At 41.5% G+C, this 19,696-nt stretch overlaps 1 long non-coding RNA gene across 5 annotated transcripts in view; it reads left to right on the forward strand.

The window, feature by feature from the left end:
- Positions 1 to 19,696, forward strand: part of LOC113746382 (uncharacterized) — a 276,262-nt gene that overhangs the window by 14,754 nt on the left and 241,812 nt on the right. The gene's annotated exons all lie outside the window — the stretch shown is intronic.

Raw genomic sequence — 19,696 nt, forward strand, 5'->3', positions numbered from 1 at the left:
ATCAGACGCAATGATGTTAAACTTCTCTCCAATGAATACCCTTCAGCAGTCATCAGAGAGATTGTCTGTGTCTGGTGGCTGATTAGAAGTTCATTTCATGTAGGTTCATCTCAATTTACAGTCTGTCTGAAAAGAGGACCTTGCTATTCTATAGATTGTCCTCAACATGACTGCTTTACCTTGGAGCAAAGACACCTGTAATGAGACAATGGCATGGCTTAGCAATTTTTATAAGCCCCCTTTAGCTTTTTTTAAAACAAAGAACACCCTGTGTATAGAACAGTAGGAAAGTGATTTCCCAGCAAATATTTAAAGTCTGTGTAAAGGCAATTTGCAGACATTCATTAAATATGTTGGAAAACGTGAAAAGACTTCAAACGATACATTATTAAACTTTGGAGAGAGTTAGAGGTGAAAACAGTTTTTCACCTCTAACTTCACCAGTTTTCAGTCTCCGGATTTTTTGGGCGGTCCTAAAGAGTGGCTTGATGACACACTGAGGGCACCATGAACATACCCCTGCACCGCTAGCAGAGAGATAGAGATTAATTCATCCCGCTCAGTGTTTCAAAGTTAGTCATTTTCTGAACTGATCTGACACGTTTCAGCCACTTCAAAATTGCTGCTTGACTGCCATATTCACATATTGGGTGGCTAATACCACTTTCTTCTTTTGGTTTTTTTTTCTTTTATTATGGTGAAGTACTATAGTGTTTCTGAAAAATAAAATGCTTTAGTGAAAAACAAGTCTTCCTCTTTATCTCTTTATATTTATTTGATTAAGCCCATGTGTAACAACAATGAACAATTCTGCTCAGAAAGAAACACTCGCAAAGTGAGGGCATTGTGAAGGTTATGCCAGGACAGGTAGACAGAATTTAAATTACTGTTTCTGGACTCCCTCCTGTGACACACTTTCAAGGAGAGATGAAAATGGCGTATATGGCATCGATCTCCATAATGCATTGCTCCCTGTTGCCAGAGGGAGGTGGATGGGGAAGACAGGTTTGAGGGTAATCTCCGGAGTATCTCTGTGTAAAGAGGTTAGCGGGCAAAGGATTTGATCATGCTCGGCCATTTGGTTTAGCGTTGAAGGATGTTGCTTGCAGCCGTGTCAGCCACTGAGTGCCCATCAAGCCAGACAAGTCAATAAGCTCCCATCACCTCTCATTGGTTGCCCAGAGTGATACACCATTGGAGAGACTCAAACCCCATTCCCTCCCTCTCCCTCCCCCTGTCGTCACCTGTCAAGTGATATATAGGCAGCAGGGAATCAGTATCTCCTTATAGCACTCAACAGTCCAGCCAGCAGCACTCGCATCGACAGCCTTCAAAACTCTTCCACTCTAAAGTGTATTATCACTCACTGTGATGTGATTGCGGGCCTCTCCTGAGCGGTTTGTTGTGGTGTCTCTGCCAGATAGCTGCTACACCAGGTTCTCCTGTAGTCCGACAGCTGTGATTTGCCAGCAGGATGAGGGTGGCTTACAATTGACAGCAGCTAAAAACATTTTACGCAAACAAACCACATCTCAGTCACTCTTGGATGCATGCAGTCCTGCAAATTAACCTAGAAGCTACTGTAGTGCAAGACAACAATGCACATGTACATCTCTGCAAGAGACTGTACATCTCAAGGGTTTTGCTCAGAAACAGCTAGAATTGCACGATACCCACCGTAAATCGTACCGGTTCCTAATATACGAGAAATTCTACATGGCAGTACTACCGTGGATTACTATACTTCCCCTACATAGCGGCCGCCTCTACTCTCCTCCCGGCTTCTCATTGCATGCTACCCCCTTGTAAACAAACCAACATGGCAACTACTGCAGCTGAACGATTGGCTGTTTGCCCCGTCCGGGGATATGATAAGCTGTTTTCCGCCCGTCTGTTAGCTGATTGGCTTCATGTGTTTCTTCATCAAAACAAACAACAAGCTAAAGTTCTGTCTAGCCCAGATGTGCGCACGGCTTACAGTCAGAAACACGAGACAATACACTGGCCTGACAAAAGCACTGGGCCCGAGCGGCGAGTCTGCCACGTCGTTGTCAGTGGCACCACTAGGGAAAGGTAAACTAATATTGTTAGCCATAAGCTAATGGGTAGACATGTTTTAGGGACATTTTGTTGAAGGATTCTTTTCCAAATTTTCCAAACCAAGAAAGCTGTGAACTCCATTAATTTACAAAGGCTGTGTTGGTGGGTAGTTCAAACAGTTGGCAGAACTTTTAAAGCTCGAGGTCAGTAAAGTAGAAATTGAAAGCTGTATCCATGCTCTCTGTATCTCTCTGGAATGACTTCTTAACATTTCCTTCTCAGATCAGAGAACATTAAATATATGCTGAAGAAAAAGAAGTATGAACCCACTCTTTTTCTTCTCCTCAGTTGCTCCCTTTCTTTCTCTGTATCTCTCCCTCAGCTCTCATCTCTAATTTTCCCTACCACTTTATTGCTTCTTTCCCCTCCTACACTCCGCTTGCCACATACTGTATATGAGATAAAAGGTGAATTCTAGAAAGCCCTCCCTCTCCGTCTCGGACTGCTGCCTTCTTTATACTTCTCTTGGTGCTTGGAGTGTGGAAGACGTGGGGAAGAAGAGAGAGAGAAGAGAGAAACAAACGGCCGGCTGTGATAGTGAAAGCAGACGGTCAGACTCTGGCACCAGTACAGGCTTTATGCTTTGTTGTGTAGTTTGGGTGCTTTGGGCACAAGCTTGTAAGATAACGTTGGATACTCTCTTAACAGGCTTATATAGTACAAGACTCTGTTTTATGTGGAAATAAAAGCTGTGACTGTAAAATCTCATTTTAGGTTATCACCAACATAAAGAGTGAATTACAGGGCCAATGAACAGTCAGCCAAACAACAATTGTTCTCTCTTGGTCTCAGTTCTTTTTCTCTAGCCAGTATTCATTACATATTGTAGAGTCATCTTATCAAGCATTGTTTTTTTTCTTCTGAAATTTAACTAACTAGACATGTAACTATGCAAATGCAGAGAGAAAAGTGATTATTTGATTCTGTGACAAAATCATAAATCAGTGTCATCATGCATTCATGACTAGTGTGTAGACATGTTCAAAAACTAATAATTTCCAGTGTATTGTAAATACACTGGATTACTTCAGCCTTGTTCTCTTGGTAACGACACTGTACTGTTGGAGACTTGCAGTATGACCTGAGTGTAACTGATTTATTTCCCTGACTTATGTAAGGTAACAATGTGCTCTTTATATCAAGCCTGGATTTATAGGTGCTTTCTTGGTTTCACCTGGGAAAATATGTGAAGTCATAACATGTTCCACACAGGAGGTCCACAGGTGGATACAGTACAAGTTACTGCAGAGGTTTGACACCTTTAGATCAGATCAGATCAAAGAAAAAGAAAAAAGCCTCATGCATGATTTTATTTATCTTTTAAAGTTATCTGTGATCACTTTTTGTGCTCTTATTTTGGCTTAGGGATCATTATTGGGTATTGTAACTTTGACCCTTACGGTACTTACAACTGGTTAGTGTCAATGTTTGCAGTTTAGCTATTTTTACATACTACTGCATCAGCTAAAACCATATGCTGGACTGAGCTCAACACTGCTTGGCTGGATGCTGCTACACACATGGTTGAGGTTTAGTTGGCTTCACTCCCAAAAGTTCAGTCTGTGGGGGAATCATGCAAGGGTTAGGACTTTAAAGCCATCCGATCAGGTGTGATGTGTTAAGATGTTGCAGCTTCGATATGGTGTGACCTAGGACCATGAAATATCTCTTCTGCTATGAGCGTTTCATCTCTTTACTATAACAAACAGAGTTTGATGTATATTAAATTTAGTGCAGCCTTTTTAAACCTCAGTTCATTTTAACAGTCTTTTGTTGGGCAACAGTTTTCCAGATGTTTTCTCATTGCAGTTGGGCTTTATAGCATTATCACTAGACAAGATGTGCTCATCGTGTCCCTCCTACAAAAGGTCATAATTGAGTGCTTTGAAGTCAAAATATATAAATATATAAAAAAGGATTAGTCTTTTCTCATGAAATCAACTTTTTTTATAATCTTTAGGCTTCCCCTTGCAATTATTCATATGATTCTTTGACTGATTTACTATATATAGTAGTTCCTCACATGCTGAACGCACATCTGCTGAATATGAGAGCAGGTTACAAGAAATCACATGGACTAATCTATTTTTGAAAGTTGCAAAGCCTGTAAAGTTGACAACCATTGTCCCAAAATGTGGTGTATGTGTAACCGACCAGTTTAGCTCTGTGTAGGGGTGGGTTTATTTAAGGAGTATGATGTGAACATCAGAGGCACAAATTGTGTTGCTATGTAATTCTGGTTTGTGACAGTCCGAGAGCACTGTGTCCCAGAGCCACAGAAGCATGTGCACAGGGGAATAAGACCTCTAAAACAGACCCCATCTTGTGGTGAAAGACTCAATAACATTTGTCTCAAGCACACTCTCAAGCTTTCCATCTTTCACGTCTCTCATCTGTTCATAAATAGGTCACTGTCATACACACTTTACTGCAATACAAATAAAGTCTAAATGATTGAATGGTGGTTAGCGACCATCAGTTATACTGTTGTAATGGCAAAGATGTCCAAAATAAATCCAGTTATAAAAAATGTATTTGGATTGTGTCATAATCACAATCATGATGAGTAATATGCCTACTTGCAGTACATTGCCACTAAATTTTATAATTTTATATTAAAACACATTAGGTTTCTGTATCTACGTACTCTTTTACTCCTGATTAAAGTAGATCTTTTTGTAGAACTACAGGTAGAAAAAGATGCATGTGTATCCACACTGTCTCACTCTAAAGGGCCTTTAAATGGTGTCCTGCTATCAAGGTTATACAAAATGTACACCTGCCATAACATCAAGATAATCACTAGATTTGTGGCATATAATTAGTCTATGTTCTTTATTTACTGTGCTCATCATAGTCTTACAAATATTTATAAAAAATATGCTTGAGCTACCAACAATGTTTACTTCACATTTTCATGGTAAGGAGCATTATGGTTGAGGTAAGAGGCAGTCTGTTTTGACCCACTAGAAGCAGCATAAGGGTGGTGGTGTTGATCAGTGGGTCAGTCCATCTGTTCTTAAAACTACTGCCAGATGCTACTGCTAAAATTTTGTTCTGAATATTTAGGATCCCTAGAGGATGATTTCTCACAATTCTGGCCACCAAAAATTTCTGTTAACAAACACTTTAAACTCTAAAAAAATAAATTAACACAGTAATTGCTGGATTGCCATGGAATTTTCCATGACCTTTCTGCTAGCACCATAGCTATATATAACTGGGTAAGCTTTTATCAAAATAGTTCGGATTAACTCTTTCATATTGTGAGATGTATGCTGCTAATAGCTTTCTGGCATGGATATGTTATTGTAGCGTTATCAGGACACATATCTCTTCTCTCCTGTTGGTGCTGAATCCTCAGTCTGGTTTCACCAAAGATGAATTATAACAACTTAACTAAAAATGTTAATAACTTTCTGAACCATTTCTAGCACATCACAGTCTGCTTTCATCCACCCAACGTTCACAACACTTGCAATCAAGGTTTGGAGACTGATGAAGCAAGAACTCTTGTATTTTATTACTCTTACCACATGTGTTGATTACCTTACTCTTACATTAAAGTACATGTAACATTCATAAAATTTTGTTGCCGGGCTTGACAGGAAAAGGCGGTGGGGAAAGAAAGGAACAAAACAGACAGGGTGCAGGACCTCTCTCCACACTTTGGCTTTTTAACTGTGCCATCACAAATGTCACCCACAGCCATTCCCATCTTTGGAGCAGACAGACTAGATGCTACAACGGCATATTTTTTGACATACTTTTTGTTATTAATATTTTGACAGTTATCTTCCTTGTAGTAAGTAATGTAATGTGTGATGTAATTTTCTTTTGTTAAAATTGATTTTAACAAATTGGTATTGCAAAGAGCTTGTATGTCTTAAGGAGATACCAGAACTATTTTCTAACAATTACTTTGCTCCAGAAGATCACATAGAGAAACTTTGTGTCAGTTATATGTCAGAGCACTGACGGTGACAGTCTGTTTTGTGATCTGCCATGTCAGAGGTTAAAAGGCATGATCAGGCGTTTGAAGCGGGCGATCCGACTTCAGATCCAGCTTCCTGGCGACCTTTTAGTACCTGTACCTCCTCTGGGATCTCTTTCCACATCAGTATTCAGGTCCACTACCCTCAGCCCCTTCTCATTCCATCCACCCTGGATTTATTTTCATACTATGGGGGTATGATAGCCACTTAATAATTCATATTTAGAGTGTATACCCATGCACTGAGAAATTCTGATTCATCCTCCTGAGTAGCTGCCCACCCTCTTGCATCATTTAAGCCTCCAAGTTCTAGCTGTGGCTTATTCGCTCAGTCTGCGCAATGCTCTTTGGAGTAGAGCTGTCAAATTTTTTAACACAAGAGGGAAGTTTGTGTGGGTGGACAGGATAGTGTGTTTTCTTTTAGTCAGCATGCTTCTTTAAAGAGCAACAAGAGTCAGAAAATCCTAGTCTGAGGTCAACTTGTTGTTCCAAGACACTAGCCCTGAACCAGCAATGTGGTGCATATGTTCCCTCTGAGGTTTGATTGAGCCTTTTAATGGTCTGTGTCCAATCTCACAGATGTGAGATGAGACGGCAGACTTGACCAATCAGCCAAAGAATGTTTTAAAAAAATATTTTTACATAAAAAGACCAAAACAAAGTAATATTTAACTTATATTTGAACGAAACATCAGATGTAGAGCTTGATTGTAGTACATGTCCCTGTCTTGTCTACTTTCTGGTTAATGATATTAACACTAGTATTAAAAAAATATTAATGAAGTATGATCTATAAAACGGGTCATTACGAACTTTAAATGCTTCCTTACCAAACCAGTATTTGATGCCAGAGTAAGGCTATTTGTATTATCCATACATCTCACAGATGGAGCAGTAAATGTTTAGAAAATCAGGCCTGAAGGACAGTATCTGTATAAAATGATTGAATGTTGGCACATCATACAGTACAAGTTATATTGACATCAGTCTCAAAAAATGATACTGGCAGGGTTCTGAGTTGATACTCTGCCATTGGCCGATTGATTGTTATGAAACTGAAAACAAAGTAGAATGTTTGTAGTAATGTGATAGAAGCCAATGTTATCTGGCTGCTTACGGTGTTACATGTGGTGTCCAAATCAAAACACCATGATGGTTTCAGTTATATGTGAACACTTAAGCTTCGCATCATTTATTCACAGAGAGCGAATGCTCTATCTTGTACTTTTCATCATCTCGGTTTCCTCATATGTTTTTTGTAAGTGACCATGTGCTTTGTTAGATGTTAGATATTGGACTTAGTGCATCTCTTTTGTCAACACGTTGACCAACAAGCCTTTTTATGAGTTACAGTTATGTGCCTGTTAAAGGCATTGCATGAATAATCAAAATTTTAGCTCACAGAATGGTGGCACTGTATATCCTGCAGCTTTACAGTAATTCTTTCGACTCAGAGAGATAGAGAGGGAGCCAGAAAGGGATAGCTGTTTGGGCTTTGCTCTTTACACTATGTTCTTTTTCAAGTCCCACTTGTCAGAGAGAAAAAGATAAATATAGTTTATGACAAACCAAAATAAATGGGTGGGTTCAGAAATGCGCAGAACAACAAGCCGCAGAGGAAGATGTGGCCTACACAGGCCACATACAAACAGCCTGCCTCTGCCACGGAAATAGATGCTTACATGGGGAAAGAAAATAGTTGTGACACTGTCACAATAATTAGAGCTGGAAATGTTGTTAAGAGTGGTTGAATCCTCTCATAGAAACCTACCTGATGTTGAATGTAGACTTAACTGGGGTTGTGCAGTTTTGACTGTGGAAAAGTTTAATTCTATCATTTAGCTTTATAGACTGGTCATAGTTTTATGTGATCACGGGTTAAATATAGTTAGCAATGACACATGTGGGACAAATTTACTGGAAGTGTTTTAGTCCAGCACTACATAACCTTTGCTGCACCTTTTTAAAGATCTTGAGTCAAATCCTGTCGAGAGAAGTGTCACTCTACCATGCACATATTTCTGTATGTTTCTGAGAATGGGAAATGGCTGTTAAGTATTAAGAAACTACTAAAAATACTAAAATACAATACTAAATAACCTTGGAAAAGTGATTCAGTTTAATGCGATAGTTTTCTCTGTATTGGCCTAACTTCATAAATACACAGTTATACCTACATATAATGCTACATCCAATGTACAAATACAGATATTATGCTGACAACATTGGGACAGAAGCTTTGTTAGCCATTAGTCATTTTACTGCACAGCACAAATGCTCTATTGCTGAGCTGTAGGCCTTAAAATACTTTTCTAAAATATTGAGACACTGCTCGTATTAGTGACAGTCACACAAACCTGCCACCTAACCCATCATCTTCTTAAGTGATTTCCAAGAAGTGTTTAAGAAAAAAGTGGCAGGAGAAGTGCTAGATCCCACAAAATTGGTGCCAAGCCTGATGTTTTTTTAGTACCCCGGCATGCCAACACTGGTGATTACACAGCTACAATTAGCAACCGGTGTTGATACACTGCTGCAATTTGTGATACCAAGTGGGGCACAAAATTAGCACCAGCCACCAGCCAACTGCTGGTGCAATATGCAAGTGGCTGGTGGATTTGCTTCACTCTATTGAGTGGCTGGTAAAATTTAAACATGCATCCTGAAGTGGATGTGAGGTGGATGTATAAGCTCACAAAATATTCTGTATTTCACACTTGTAATTTCCTCTAGGATGTGGATGTGAATGGGCTAATTCCATTTTGCAGATTGTCTTAAGAGAACATTGAATTAAACATTGACATGGTTCGAGTTGTCTTCTTATTAATATGCTAGTCAACAGCTTTACAGTGCCTAATATATATATACATGTTTTTTAGGCCATCAATCATTTAAAAATATGTAGGCGGGACATAGTGCAGTGTATGATTTACTGTACAAAACAGATGTTTTTATGGGTATTTGTGCGTGCTTGTCCTGAATATGTATGGAGATCTAACAGAGATGTCAGGAGACTAAAACAATGACAATATTTCAAACACATAATTTGTCATGATTCCAATAACTGAAAAGTAAGGCCAAGATAAAAAATTATGCACAATAAGAGGCGTAGCATGTATGTAAACTTGGAAACATAGTTTTGTGGACACATCCACTTTTGAAACAAACCTCACATTTTACAAGCTTCCTCCATCCACAGTTATGTGACTATCCAGTATAACAACAGTGTGTCTGCTGAAAGAGGGGGAGCAGGAAGAGGAGAGGATGGGAAGTCTCCCAGGAGAGCACTGCCCGGAGGAGGCACGATTAGGAGGTGAAGCAGTCAAACGCTCACACCAAATGTGCTGGCACGTCATGATAACCCCAGGCTGTTCTAGGGTAAGAGGACTGACAGGCAGACTCTCCTTATGGCTGACTTCAGCTGGATTGTTTATCATCTCCTATAGCCAGGCTTGTGACGAGCCCTCTACCCTCCTGCTGCTCATTTGGAGCTTGCACACATGCACAAGCTTGTGCGCTGACACACAGCCATGTGGTAAAACTCACAATTGTAGCCACAGAAAAACACGCTGCTTTTTACAGCATGTTTGCTGAGTGACTTCTGTTTGACTTCATCCCTGAAATTAAAATGTTTGGGAAAAAAATTGACTCATTCAGGATTTACACTAAGAATAAACATGTATTTCCACAGTGTCTTCCACAAATACACCGTGTATATATCAATATGCATATTGGGGTAGTCAAGGTAAAAACAAAGTCACATAATTTGTTCAAATGAATTCAACCCACATAGTCCTAAACTACATTGTAGAAACTATCCCTTCATGTTACCTCTGCTGCATCACTTAAAGGATAACCTAACAGGTGACTTCAAAGTTGTTGCTGTACTAATATTCATGTAAGGTCATGGTATTTTTAAAATGCACTAAACAGCCTTACATCTTTACCTCATTTTGTCCAGGTGTTGAATCCAAAAATGCTTCAACGCATCGTTTCTCAGTTCGCTTAGTGATCATCGGGTCAGCAAAGACTCACTGGTTTCTTCTTTTTTGCATTAACAAAGACATGAAGTGTTGCAGAGTATACAAATAGGGCATCTAGGCAGATAATAGATCAGTCACAGTTGAGTTTACTAACCTCCCTGCTAAGGTAAAAGGCATGTTAGTGCAAGGCTGTTGTGTTTATACAGTGTTAAGCTCCTTTTCAATAAAAAGTAAATGCCTTAATGAACATAAATACAGACATGAAAACACTGTTCTACTGTGTGAGATGAATACATGATAAAGTCAGACCAACATGTTCTTCTTACTAACTCACTATCTAACCTGTAATGCATTTATAGTGCGAGTGCGCACCACCCCATTGCCATCAGATGTGTAATTAAGACGGAGCCATCTCACTTTCTGCATACGTGTGCTTGTATGAAACAAAGACAAATCAACACACAGCCTTGCTCAATGTGCTGTGAATAGACTCCTGAAATGGAAGAAACACCTGGTCGCCTGCGGTAGTTTTCTTTCATTTCATTCAGCAGCTTGTGTCAGCTGACAAGATGGCCGTCACTATGAAAACACCTTGGGTGTTACAGCTGCTGAATGGCTCCTTTGTTTTTGCATTCTTCTGTTGTGTGAACACTGTTATGGTTTCCTTGGCTGATAATTACTGAAGCAACGTGTTTTTTTTTGTTTTTTTTGCAGGCTCACACAAAAGCCTGCCGGGCTTGTAACCTCTGTGTGTGTGTGTGTGTGTGTGTGTGTGTGTGTGTGGACCTTGACTGTAATTGTACCTGACACCTACTTTAGTACCTTTCAAGCACAAAGAAGCTATAATCTGCCAAAGTTTTTGACTCGGGAGAGGAAGAACAATTGTCTTGGCACAAATGGACAGGGGAAGGGTTTTGTTTTCCCAGAGATAATTTGAAGCAGGTCAAAAATGAGAGCATCATAATATGATTGCCAGGTGAATTGAACGAGGCCCATGGGCCGGGGGCCCTCTTTGTTTTTCCAGCAGCGGTGGCTGGGAGCGTTTGATGGATCCTAATTGAACACATATTTATTGTGCTAGGTTCAGCTGGAGTGTGACTGGTATGATGATGCCTCAATTAGAACCATTAACAGGATGATTGTGCATGCCTTTCTGGAAAGTAGTGAATGAGTCCCCCCCCCTCCTTGCCACTGTGATCCTGCTTTCAAAGCACAAGTGCCCAGCGGCCATCTGGGAAAATCACCTCATGCTTTGACGAAAAGGATGATGACGGCTTGATTCGTCAGTTGTCGTAGAGGCACAATGCAATAACAATCCTTTTAGCCTATGAAAGAAAAATGCCAGGATGTGCGAAACAACCAGAAGGGTGAGGAAACTGTGCTTTGAGATGTCTGTCGAAGAGCCAGAGACTGAACACAAAGTTATCTTCACTCCTGTCTGCAGGGCAAAATGTGAGCAGTCACGGGAGGCATGCTAGGGTGTCAGAGCTGGTTGAGAACTTATAGCTTGTTTAAGGCTTAGGAGAGTGTTGTGACCGTAGAGGCCTGTGTAGCAGCTGATAGGTTTGAGTGTGTCTAACCCTGTGATCTGTGTGCTAACATTGGCCTACTGGGGTAAGATCAGTTCCTCAACTCTCTGCCTTTGTCCCCAGTGAAGGGAGGCTTACCCAAGGACCCCCTGTTTACTCTGGCCTGCACAATGGCGAAGTCTAAACTCCCTTTGTAGGGTGGATTTAGGCTAGATTTACTTCAATTTGATCTGGGAGGGCCCCTTTTCATCAGCCTGGAGGTCTAATGCCTTTAACTGGCTTAACCTGGCTCCCCCTGTGAGCCTAGGACCCTCATGCCCACAATCTCTCGCCTCTTTGCCACTCCTACTTATCCCCCGCTTTCTGCCTCGCCCTCGAGTCCCCTGAGAATCCTCAAAATCACCGGGGTTTGACTGTGGCGAAGCATGCTGGGGCACGGTTTGTGACACCTGAAACTTATGTTCAACGTGTCCTAAGCATGCTAAGAATCAGCATAAAACATCAGCACCCGTGTTCCGGGAATGAACAAGTAGATTGACTTCTCCTTTTTAGCACTTGCTTCAACTGTAGAGACGCCAGGATGCAGTCTCACTGAATAGATGCTCTTCTTTGGTATGCTTGTGTTTTTCTAACTGTTTAGAGTTTAATATCCACTGTAGTGGCTTTGCTCATGAATAAAGATGAGATGTCAGTATATTCTTTTAACCCTAAGACTCAGTGATATGAGAGTGCTCTCTCTGAAAGCAGAGGCTACTTTCAGAAAACATGTTTTCAGGATACAGTTAGAAAGTGATAAAAGTGTGTATTTTTGCATGCCTTTTATCGCTTCCGTCAAGCATCATCATGCACTCTGTACAGGGCTAAAGCTCATCTGTGGTGTTTGCCCTTTAGCACTGATATTCCTTTTCCACACAACCTTATAATCTCTGTTTGTAGTTAGTCCGGATGGGCACTCCCTTCAGAACATGTAGAACTTCCTGTTGGCTTGAACTGGGCTTCCTGGTTGACAAATCAATCGATGAACATGAGGAAAAGCAGAGCACCATGATATTGTCATTTCCCAGATATGCTGCCAGTCTTTAGTCCTCCTCTTTTGACACAGCCAGGGGTAGGGTAGCCACAAAATGGTCTCCCGTTGTTGCTATGTGCAATTTAAACCCTGCCTCCCTAATTCTGTATTCATGAGACGAAAAAATATTCTTTTCAAAAAGTTGTTTTGAATTGCAGATTCTCCCAAATCAGCACCTAGCAGAACACAGTGGAAGAGAGTAAATGCAGGGACAGTATGGCGCTTATCCCTTACCCCTGTAAGCTTCCCCACACTGACACACTGGCTGCCAGACTGTACTCTGACATATGTGCCCAAATTGTCATGGCATAATTATGTAACCTAGACCATCCAGATTATTCAAATGTCGCCTGAAAGTGTCATCTTCAGTGCTGGTGAGACTCTTGAGACCTGTCACCTTACTGAATTCGAAATGGTTAAATTTTGAGGATGGGTCTCTCTCTCTCTCTTGTTCCACCCGCTCTCGTCTCTCTCTTCCCTCTAGCTTGGCCTAATCCAGAGGCACAGCGTCACTGCAGCATCAGTGTTACCTTTGATGGGCCCGGATTAAAGCAAATCTACATTCCTTTGGTGGATTTCAAACGCTGCCTGAACAATGATGCCAACCAGAGGCGAGTTAATGAGGCCTGCAGTGGACTGGCAAAGAGTGACTTTAAAATCAACCTGATTAGGGGCAGAGATATTATCCGTGCGCCTCCCTCCTCCTTTTTCTCCTTCGCTCTGTGTGTCTGTCTCTCTCTTCCATCTTGCAACTTCATTTTTTTGGCCTCTTTCCTCCTTTCAATTTTCCAAGTCTCTCTCTCCTTCCCAACTCTACTCCTGTTTCTCTCCTCTTTCCCTCTCTCCCCTTTACTCCTGCTCCCTAGTGAGTGAGGCCTGACTTAATTAGTGGGCTGGAGTGTGAATGTGCCTTTCACAGGGTGTTAATGAAAAGCTTTGCGCTTTCCCTTTCAGTGTATTAGTGACTGACTGCAACCCCCCCCCACCCCCCACACACCCTCTTTGCTTTCCTCCTCTCCTCCTCCCTCTTCTCCTCCCTCCACTTCTCCTCAGCCCTCCTGACCGGAGGGAGGTGTTATTACAGGGGCTGTTGACTCTGCGGCTTTAGGTTTTGGGTCTCTGTTGTACTGAGCTGATAGCTTAATTAAACATGCAAATCGGATCTATCGAACACGTCTTAACAACCATTCTCTGTGTAAGTGTTCTGCCGTGTCAGATGGTCTTTCTTTGTGTTTGAGCCTTTTTTAAAATCTAATTATACGATACCAGCTCATGTGAACACGCTGTTCCATCTCAAGGTGAATTAAATTTAACATATACCTGATTGATTTTGGTAAAGCAGCATATGCACAGCAGTGCAGGTCATTGGTGAAACACACACATCAGAATCAATCATTAATTTTTCTTCTCATATTACTCGTACTCACGCCTGTTGCCAACACAGGTGTGGTTGTTTATTATATTTCTATATTATGATCAAAGGCTGTATCTTTTCTTATTTGTTTAACAGATATTAAGCTTTTTTATTTGGATGGAGATTCATACGTGACTAGAAGAAGTGTGGCAGAGTACACTTTAAGTCCTACTGTATGCCACCCACAGTCCGAGAAAACAAATTTTGAGAGCCCAAAGTCCACGCAGTGCAACAATAGTAAAATAAGCTAACATATTCATCTGTCACCAGTAATATTCATGTATAAGCACCTTATGTCAATGCTACTGTCACCACAAGCTTGTGTAATGGCTGGTATGCAGGCATGATGAGTAGTATTTCACCAGGGGTTAAGCAAACACTCAAGATTGATTGATGCTTTTTGACTACTGATATGGTTGCACTGCAAGTAATGATGAATTAGGGACAACTTCGACCTCCTCTTGTCTACACCCCCCAGGCAAACCATGGCTCAGTCATAGAGAATATGTAGTCTTACATATAATACAACGGGTAGGTTCACCCATGCAATCTGTTGCTGTAGCAATGTTTTGTGTTAAACTATGATGTATTAACAGTTGTTTCTGGCTTATACTAACACTTCTGCATGTATTAAATGCAGTGAAAAAATGTTTTTAGACACTTGTGGGGCTGTTCCTTGTACATATTGCAACACTGTGATATGTAATTATGGGCATGTCAATACCGGGTTAGTGATTATGACAAGAAAACAAATTTTCTGTGGTCGTCGAGCTGTACAAATATGCTATTTATATGATGGAATATATTTCAGTTATGTTTTATAGGTAAACTTGCATACACTGTCAGACTTTATTAGTTTTGAGATTTTTAATTTTACTTCTCACCGTCTTCTTAAGCTAATACATATATATAATTTAGTAAACCAGCGTCAGCTACAGACACAGTTAATAGAGACACAAAGCCAATTGTTTGTTATTGCTCATGTGTGTCTACTTATTATTATTTACTTGTATTTTATACAAATACTTGTATCAACATTGGTTGAATGGTGTTAATAATTGAAATACAGTTTGTGTTGGGAGTAGCACATTTACTTATTATTCTAGATCCTTACATTTAGCTGTTCTTATTGTCATCTGCCAGTCAGTCAGTGATGTTTGATGAAGCTGTTTCTCCATAGACTGTCTCATGGCAGCCCCCAGCCAGGGAGCAAGCTAATCCTATGTTGCAGGGATGTATAATGATATCCCAGGGCGCTATAGGATGTTTCTCTCGGTATGGTGCCAGTTTCCTGGGCCTCTGGCGCTACTCTTTATGGGCTCTGGCCCAGCCCCAGCATACCAATGCCAGCCATAGCCTTAAGGTGAGGGGCAGGTTTTGTAAGGCCTTGCCTTGTCACTTCCCACCAAGGAAAATACAAAGCAATGACACAAAGAGCAATTTCTTGGCCATTGCTTCTTGTCAGGCTAATTGAGAAAGGAGGGTATGTTTGGAGTCTGGGGATGGCAGACAGGTCCATGTGGCAGAGGGGGGACTTCTTGATTGGCAGTGGCCATGTGGGAGAAACAAGTACTTATGTGTGTTTTTGTGTGTTTGCGTGCACCCATGTCCATGTGTGTATGCGTCTGGGTCTGTGTGCGGGATAATCCTGGAGAATCTCTCTCTTTGAAGGGGAACAGATGTAGATTTACATATGTGGAGGGTCCCCAGCCTGTGATGAGATTAGCTGGTTGGGATCTTTCTTCACAGCAACTGGAAGGTGCATATTTAATAAATGCCTGGAGCTAGGCTGGGGCGTGCGGGGCTTGGCCCTCAGAGAGCCACAGGACAAAGGCAAACGAGGCCCATGGCAGGCTGGCCCATATGGGAACAGGGTTGCTTACAGATTGCACTGGCCTTTCATTGGTTGTGAGACTAGGCTTTAAGGGTTTACATACAGAGAGGGGAGCACTTGGCGAGCCACTTCTGCGTCCTCTCCACAACGAGAGGTAATAAAGGGATTTTGAGCTTGTCATGGCTCATCTGTGTGCTTGTTTGCTTGCTTGCTTGTGTGTGTGTGTGTGTGTGTGTGTGTGTGTGAGAGAGAGAGAGAGAGCTTTTCGTTTGTTGAAGGTAAATGTGTGTGTAGTGTGTGTTTGTGCGTATCACAATGCAACAAATTGTGTACATTTAAACATAACATAGTATAAAAAAAATAAATTTTAATATAGCAAAACACGACATAAACAGAAAAGAAGATGATGTAATATATACCTAATAACACAAACCTAACATAGCAGTGGCTGTGAGGAGGATGTCAAACATGATTTGCACTTGTCTGCTCATGACTATTTATTTCAGGCAATAAAGCTTCTCAGTTGTTGAGTTCCTGTTGTACAGTGCATTATCCCTCTCTTGCGTCAGGTAAGGTTGTCAAGTCTTGTTTACACAAAGAACAAGTAGAACAAGTGTCCCCATATTTTCCCAACTTTCCCACTGGACTACTACAAGCCATTTGAACACAAATAGAGCTGCATTCCAGCAAACCACCATAGATGCGCATAAACCACAGCAGACATTACAGCTCGTGTACATCTGTTACGAATTCCAACCTATTAATGGAGAAGTCGTCACGGACTGATTTCAGTGTAATGTTTTGGCAAGTCACTGTTGTTCAGGAGTTTTCTTACATAGACTAAACCAAAGTTAATAAGTTGTAATCCTGAAACAAAGTCACAGAAGTGTAGTACTTTTCTTAACAAGAAAACTTTACTTTGTCTAGCCTTATTGTTATCTTTTCTCTTTTTTCCTCCTGTTACTCTATTGATTTTTTTTTTCAATGAGAGCATAAAAAGATAAAACATATCCCAGAAATCTTCAATCTTGTTCTTAGAGTATCCCAATGAGCTGTTCCCTATTCATCGGGGAAGCAGCTCATTTTTTTAAGGGATTGTGGAAGAAAGGAGTTTGGAGGAGTCTATAATTTCCATCTTTCTTTCTGTTACTCTCTCTAGGCTTTCCCCTTCCAGTTTGTGGAGGGACTGTGTCCACTCAGTATGGTTTGATCATCTGTGTCTCACAGGGAAAGGGGAAAGTGAGAAAGAGTAAAAGATGAGAGAGAAGAGAGATAGAGAAAGAAGCTGGACTCTCCCTGTGGTACATTCTTTCCCCGTGCAGCCCGGCATAATTCAAAAATGTGTGTGAATACGTGCCGCTTTACCTCTCAAAGGCAGTCACAGAGGGGTAAAGTGTTAAGTGTACCAGATACCAGCTCTTAGGTCTCTGTCTTGTTTACCCCAAGATCTAGCTTCGAGTGGAGCTGGGAGACACGTTTTTCCTTTTTTTGTTGTCTTTCACTTCTGCATCTGGAGATGCATTAGAAAGACCAAACAACATGCATACAGAGGGATGGGGGAGGTAAATGGAACTTTATCACAGATAGGAGAGCAGGATGAGAGGATAATATGAGACGAATTCACAATACAGTAAAGCGATGTTTTGAGAGAATTTGGGGTTAAAGAATTGCAGAGAGAGTAAGGAGGTGGGGGATAATGATGGAGGGAATGAAGAGGAAGGAGGAGAGAGACAGAGGCAGCGCACGGGAGGCCTTGATTGGAAGGGGGTAGGAGGAGTGGGGGTTGGCCTACCCAGCATTCTCAGTGGATGTGGCAGCCCTCTGTGGACCTCCTCACACAGACACCCCAGCTAATGAATCAGACCTGGTTTCTACCAGTCAGAAGAACTCCGTCTCCACGTCTCTGTGCTCGCCAGAACAAAGCACACCTCCATTAATATTTTAGCGTTCTTTTTATCTCAATGCTAACACCGCTCAACACGATTTTTGTTAGGGAGACTATGAAAGAGAAATATTGGTAAAGATGGAGAGGGGGAAAGTAAAAGAAAGAGAGACAGACAAAAAGACAGCCAGAAAGACCTTGTGTTCTCAGGATTTCAACTTGTCTGGTGTAATAGTCCCATTGGTAGAAGAGTTTCTTTCTTTGTGCCGCCCAGCAGGACATCAAAGAAAAAACCTGATATCCAAACTACTGTACACACAGTAGAAACATTTGGACGAGTCCAACACAGGCAAACCTGTCTGTATGATTGCATTGTAGCCAGACACAATACCTGTCCGATACCTAAACTACAATGCTTGTCAGTGCTGATATTTACATGGTTTTTCATGCAGCATATTGCTTCAATTGTTGAAAAAGTCATTCTCAGCACTGTTCATGGCAGGAACTTCAACTGTCGGAAACTTTGCTACAAATGTAGCCTCAGCGAAGCGTACCGTTGTATATTTTGAGGAAGCTGATCTGAGATTTCCCGTCACTTACTCTGATCTCTTATCCTACACTTGTCTCCTATCTTTTTCCAGTGTATACCTAAGAGGGAAGAGCTGATACTATTGGGCGATCTTTTTCCTGCTTTGTTTTTCTCGCTCTGTTCACTCTTTACTCTTTCTCCATCTCTTCGCTTGGAGCCAAGAGAGAGGATAGCTGCAAGATTCCCATCTGGCCTCTCTTAGACTGTAACCACAGGAACATCTCATAATTTTCCCTTAATTGAATTATCCCACTGTGCTCCTCTGGGATGGCACTCCGCCCTAATAAAATGGAGCGAGGTAATCCATAAGAAACTATTGGGGAGGGCAGAGATGCTTAGCCATGCCTATTACAGCCACAGACATTTAACACACTTAATCTACTATTAAATGAAATCTATTATTTTTTTAACATATCCCACGAGAACCTCCTACCCAACCCATTTGTAATCACCTCATAGGTAACATTAGCCAAAAAAAAGGGGAAAAAATAAAGAACTAAGTCATTACAATTCAACATGTATTCTACACATTACAGTAATTACTGGGCAACAATGGACCCTGGCTCTCTGAGTTAGCTCGACAGAGAGAGATCCACAAACACAATGGGACGGCCTTCCTAGACACCCTGTCTCAGACACGTAGATTAATTGCTTCTTTGTACCCAGAAATGGAGGAGCAGCGCCTTTACCTGTATGCTGCTGCCAGGGGTGCTCGGCCCAGGGGATATGTACAGGGAAGGAGGAGGACCGTGGTCGTGTACAGGGGAGGGGGGCTACATCAGTAGGGGGTTGGCGGCCTGTTTTGGGGTGTCGCATAGAGCCTGAGGTGAAATAGGTGGTGGGGTGGTAGTGAGGGGGGGGTGAAGGGTGCAGTCAAGAGATCCCAGGGCAAGCGGCCGTGGGCATTCGGCTGTGAAAAGTCATTCAGAGGGAAAACGCCAGGCATCCTTTATTTATTTGTGTCTGAAATATTTATCTGTCACGCGGGCCGTTTTATAATGGGCCTGTCAGTCTCCTCTGCCCACTCAAGGGTGCGGACATGTTGCCCTGAGCACCCACTGTGGATCTCCCGTGAATAATTGCTGGAATTTCACTTTTGGGAACGTTGCACTTTGACCCTGAAGCGTGTTGTTTTTCTGCATCAAAAGAAAGGTAGAATGTTTTTAAGTATTTACCTTGGCTTGGCTTTTTCATCCATCACCAACACACACATACACACACACTCAAATGCAGGCACGCACACACAGACACACACTTCCATATACTCTCACACAAACATTCAAGTTGAAAAATAAATAATTC

The sequence above is a fragment of the Larimichthys crocea genome, chromosome VIII (genome assembly GCF_000972845.2).
Source record: "Larimichthys crocea isolate SSNF chromosome VIII, L_crocea_2.0, whole genome shotgun sequence".
Lineage (NCBI taxonomy): Eukaryota > Metazoa > Chordata > Actinopteri > Sciaenidae > Larimichthys > Larimichthys crocea.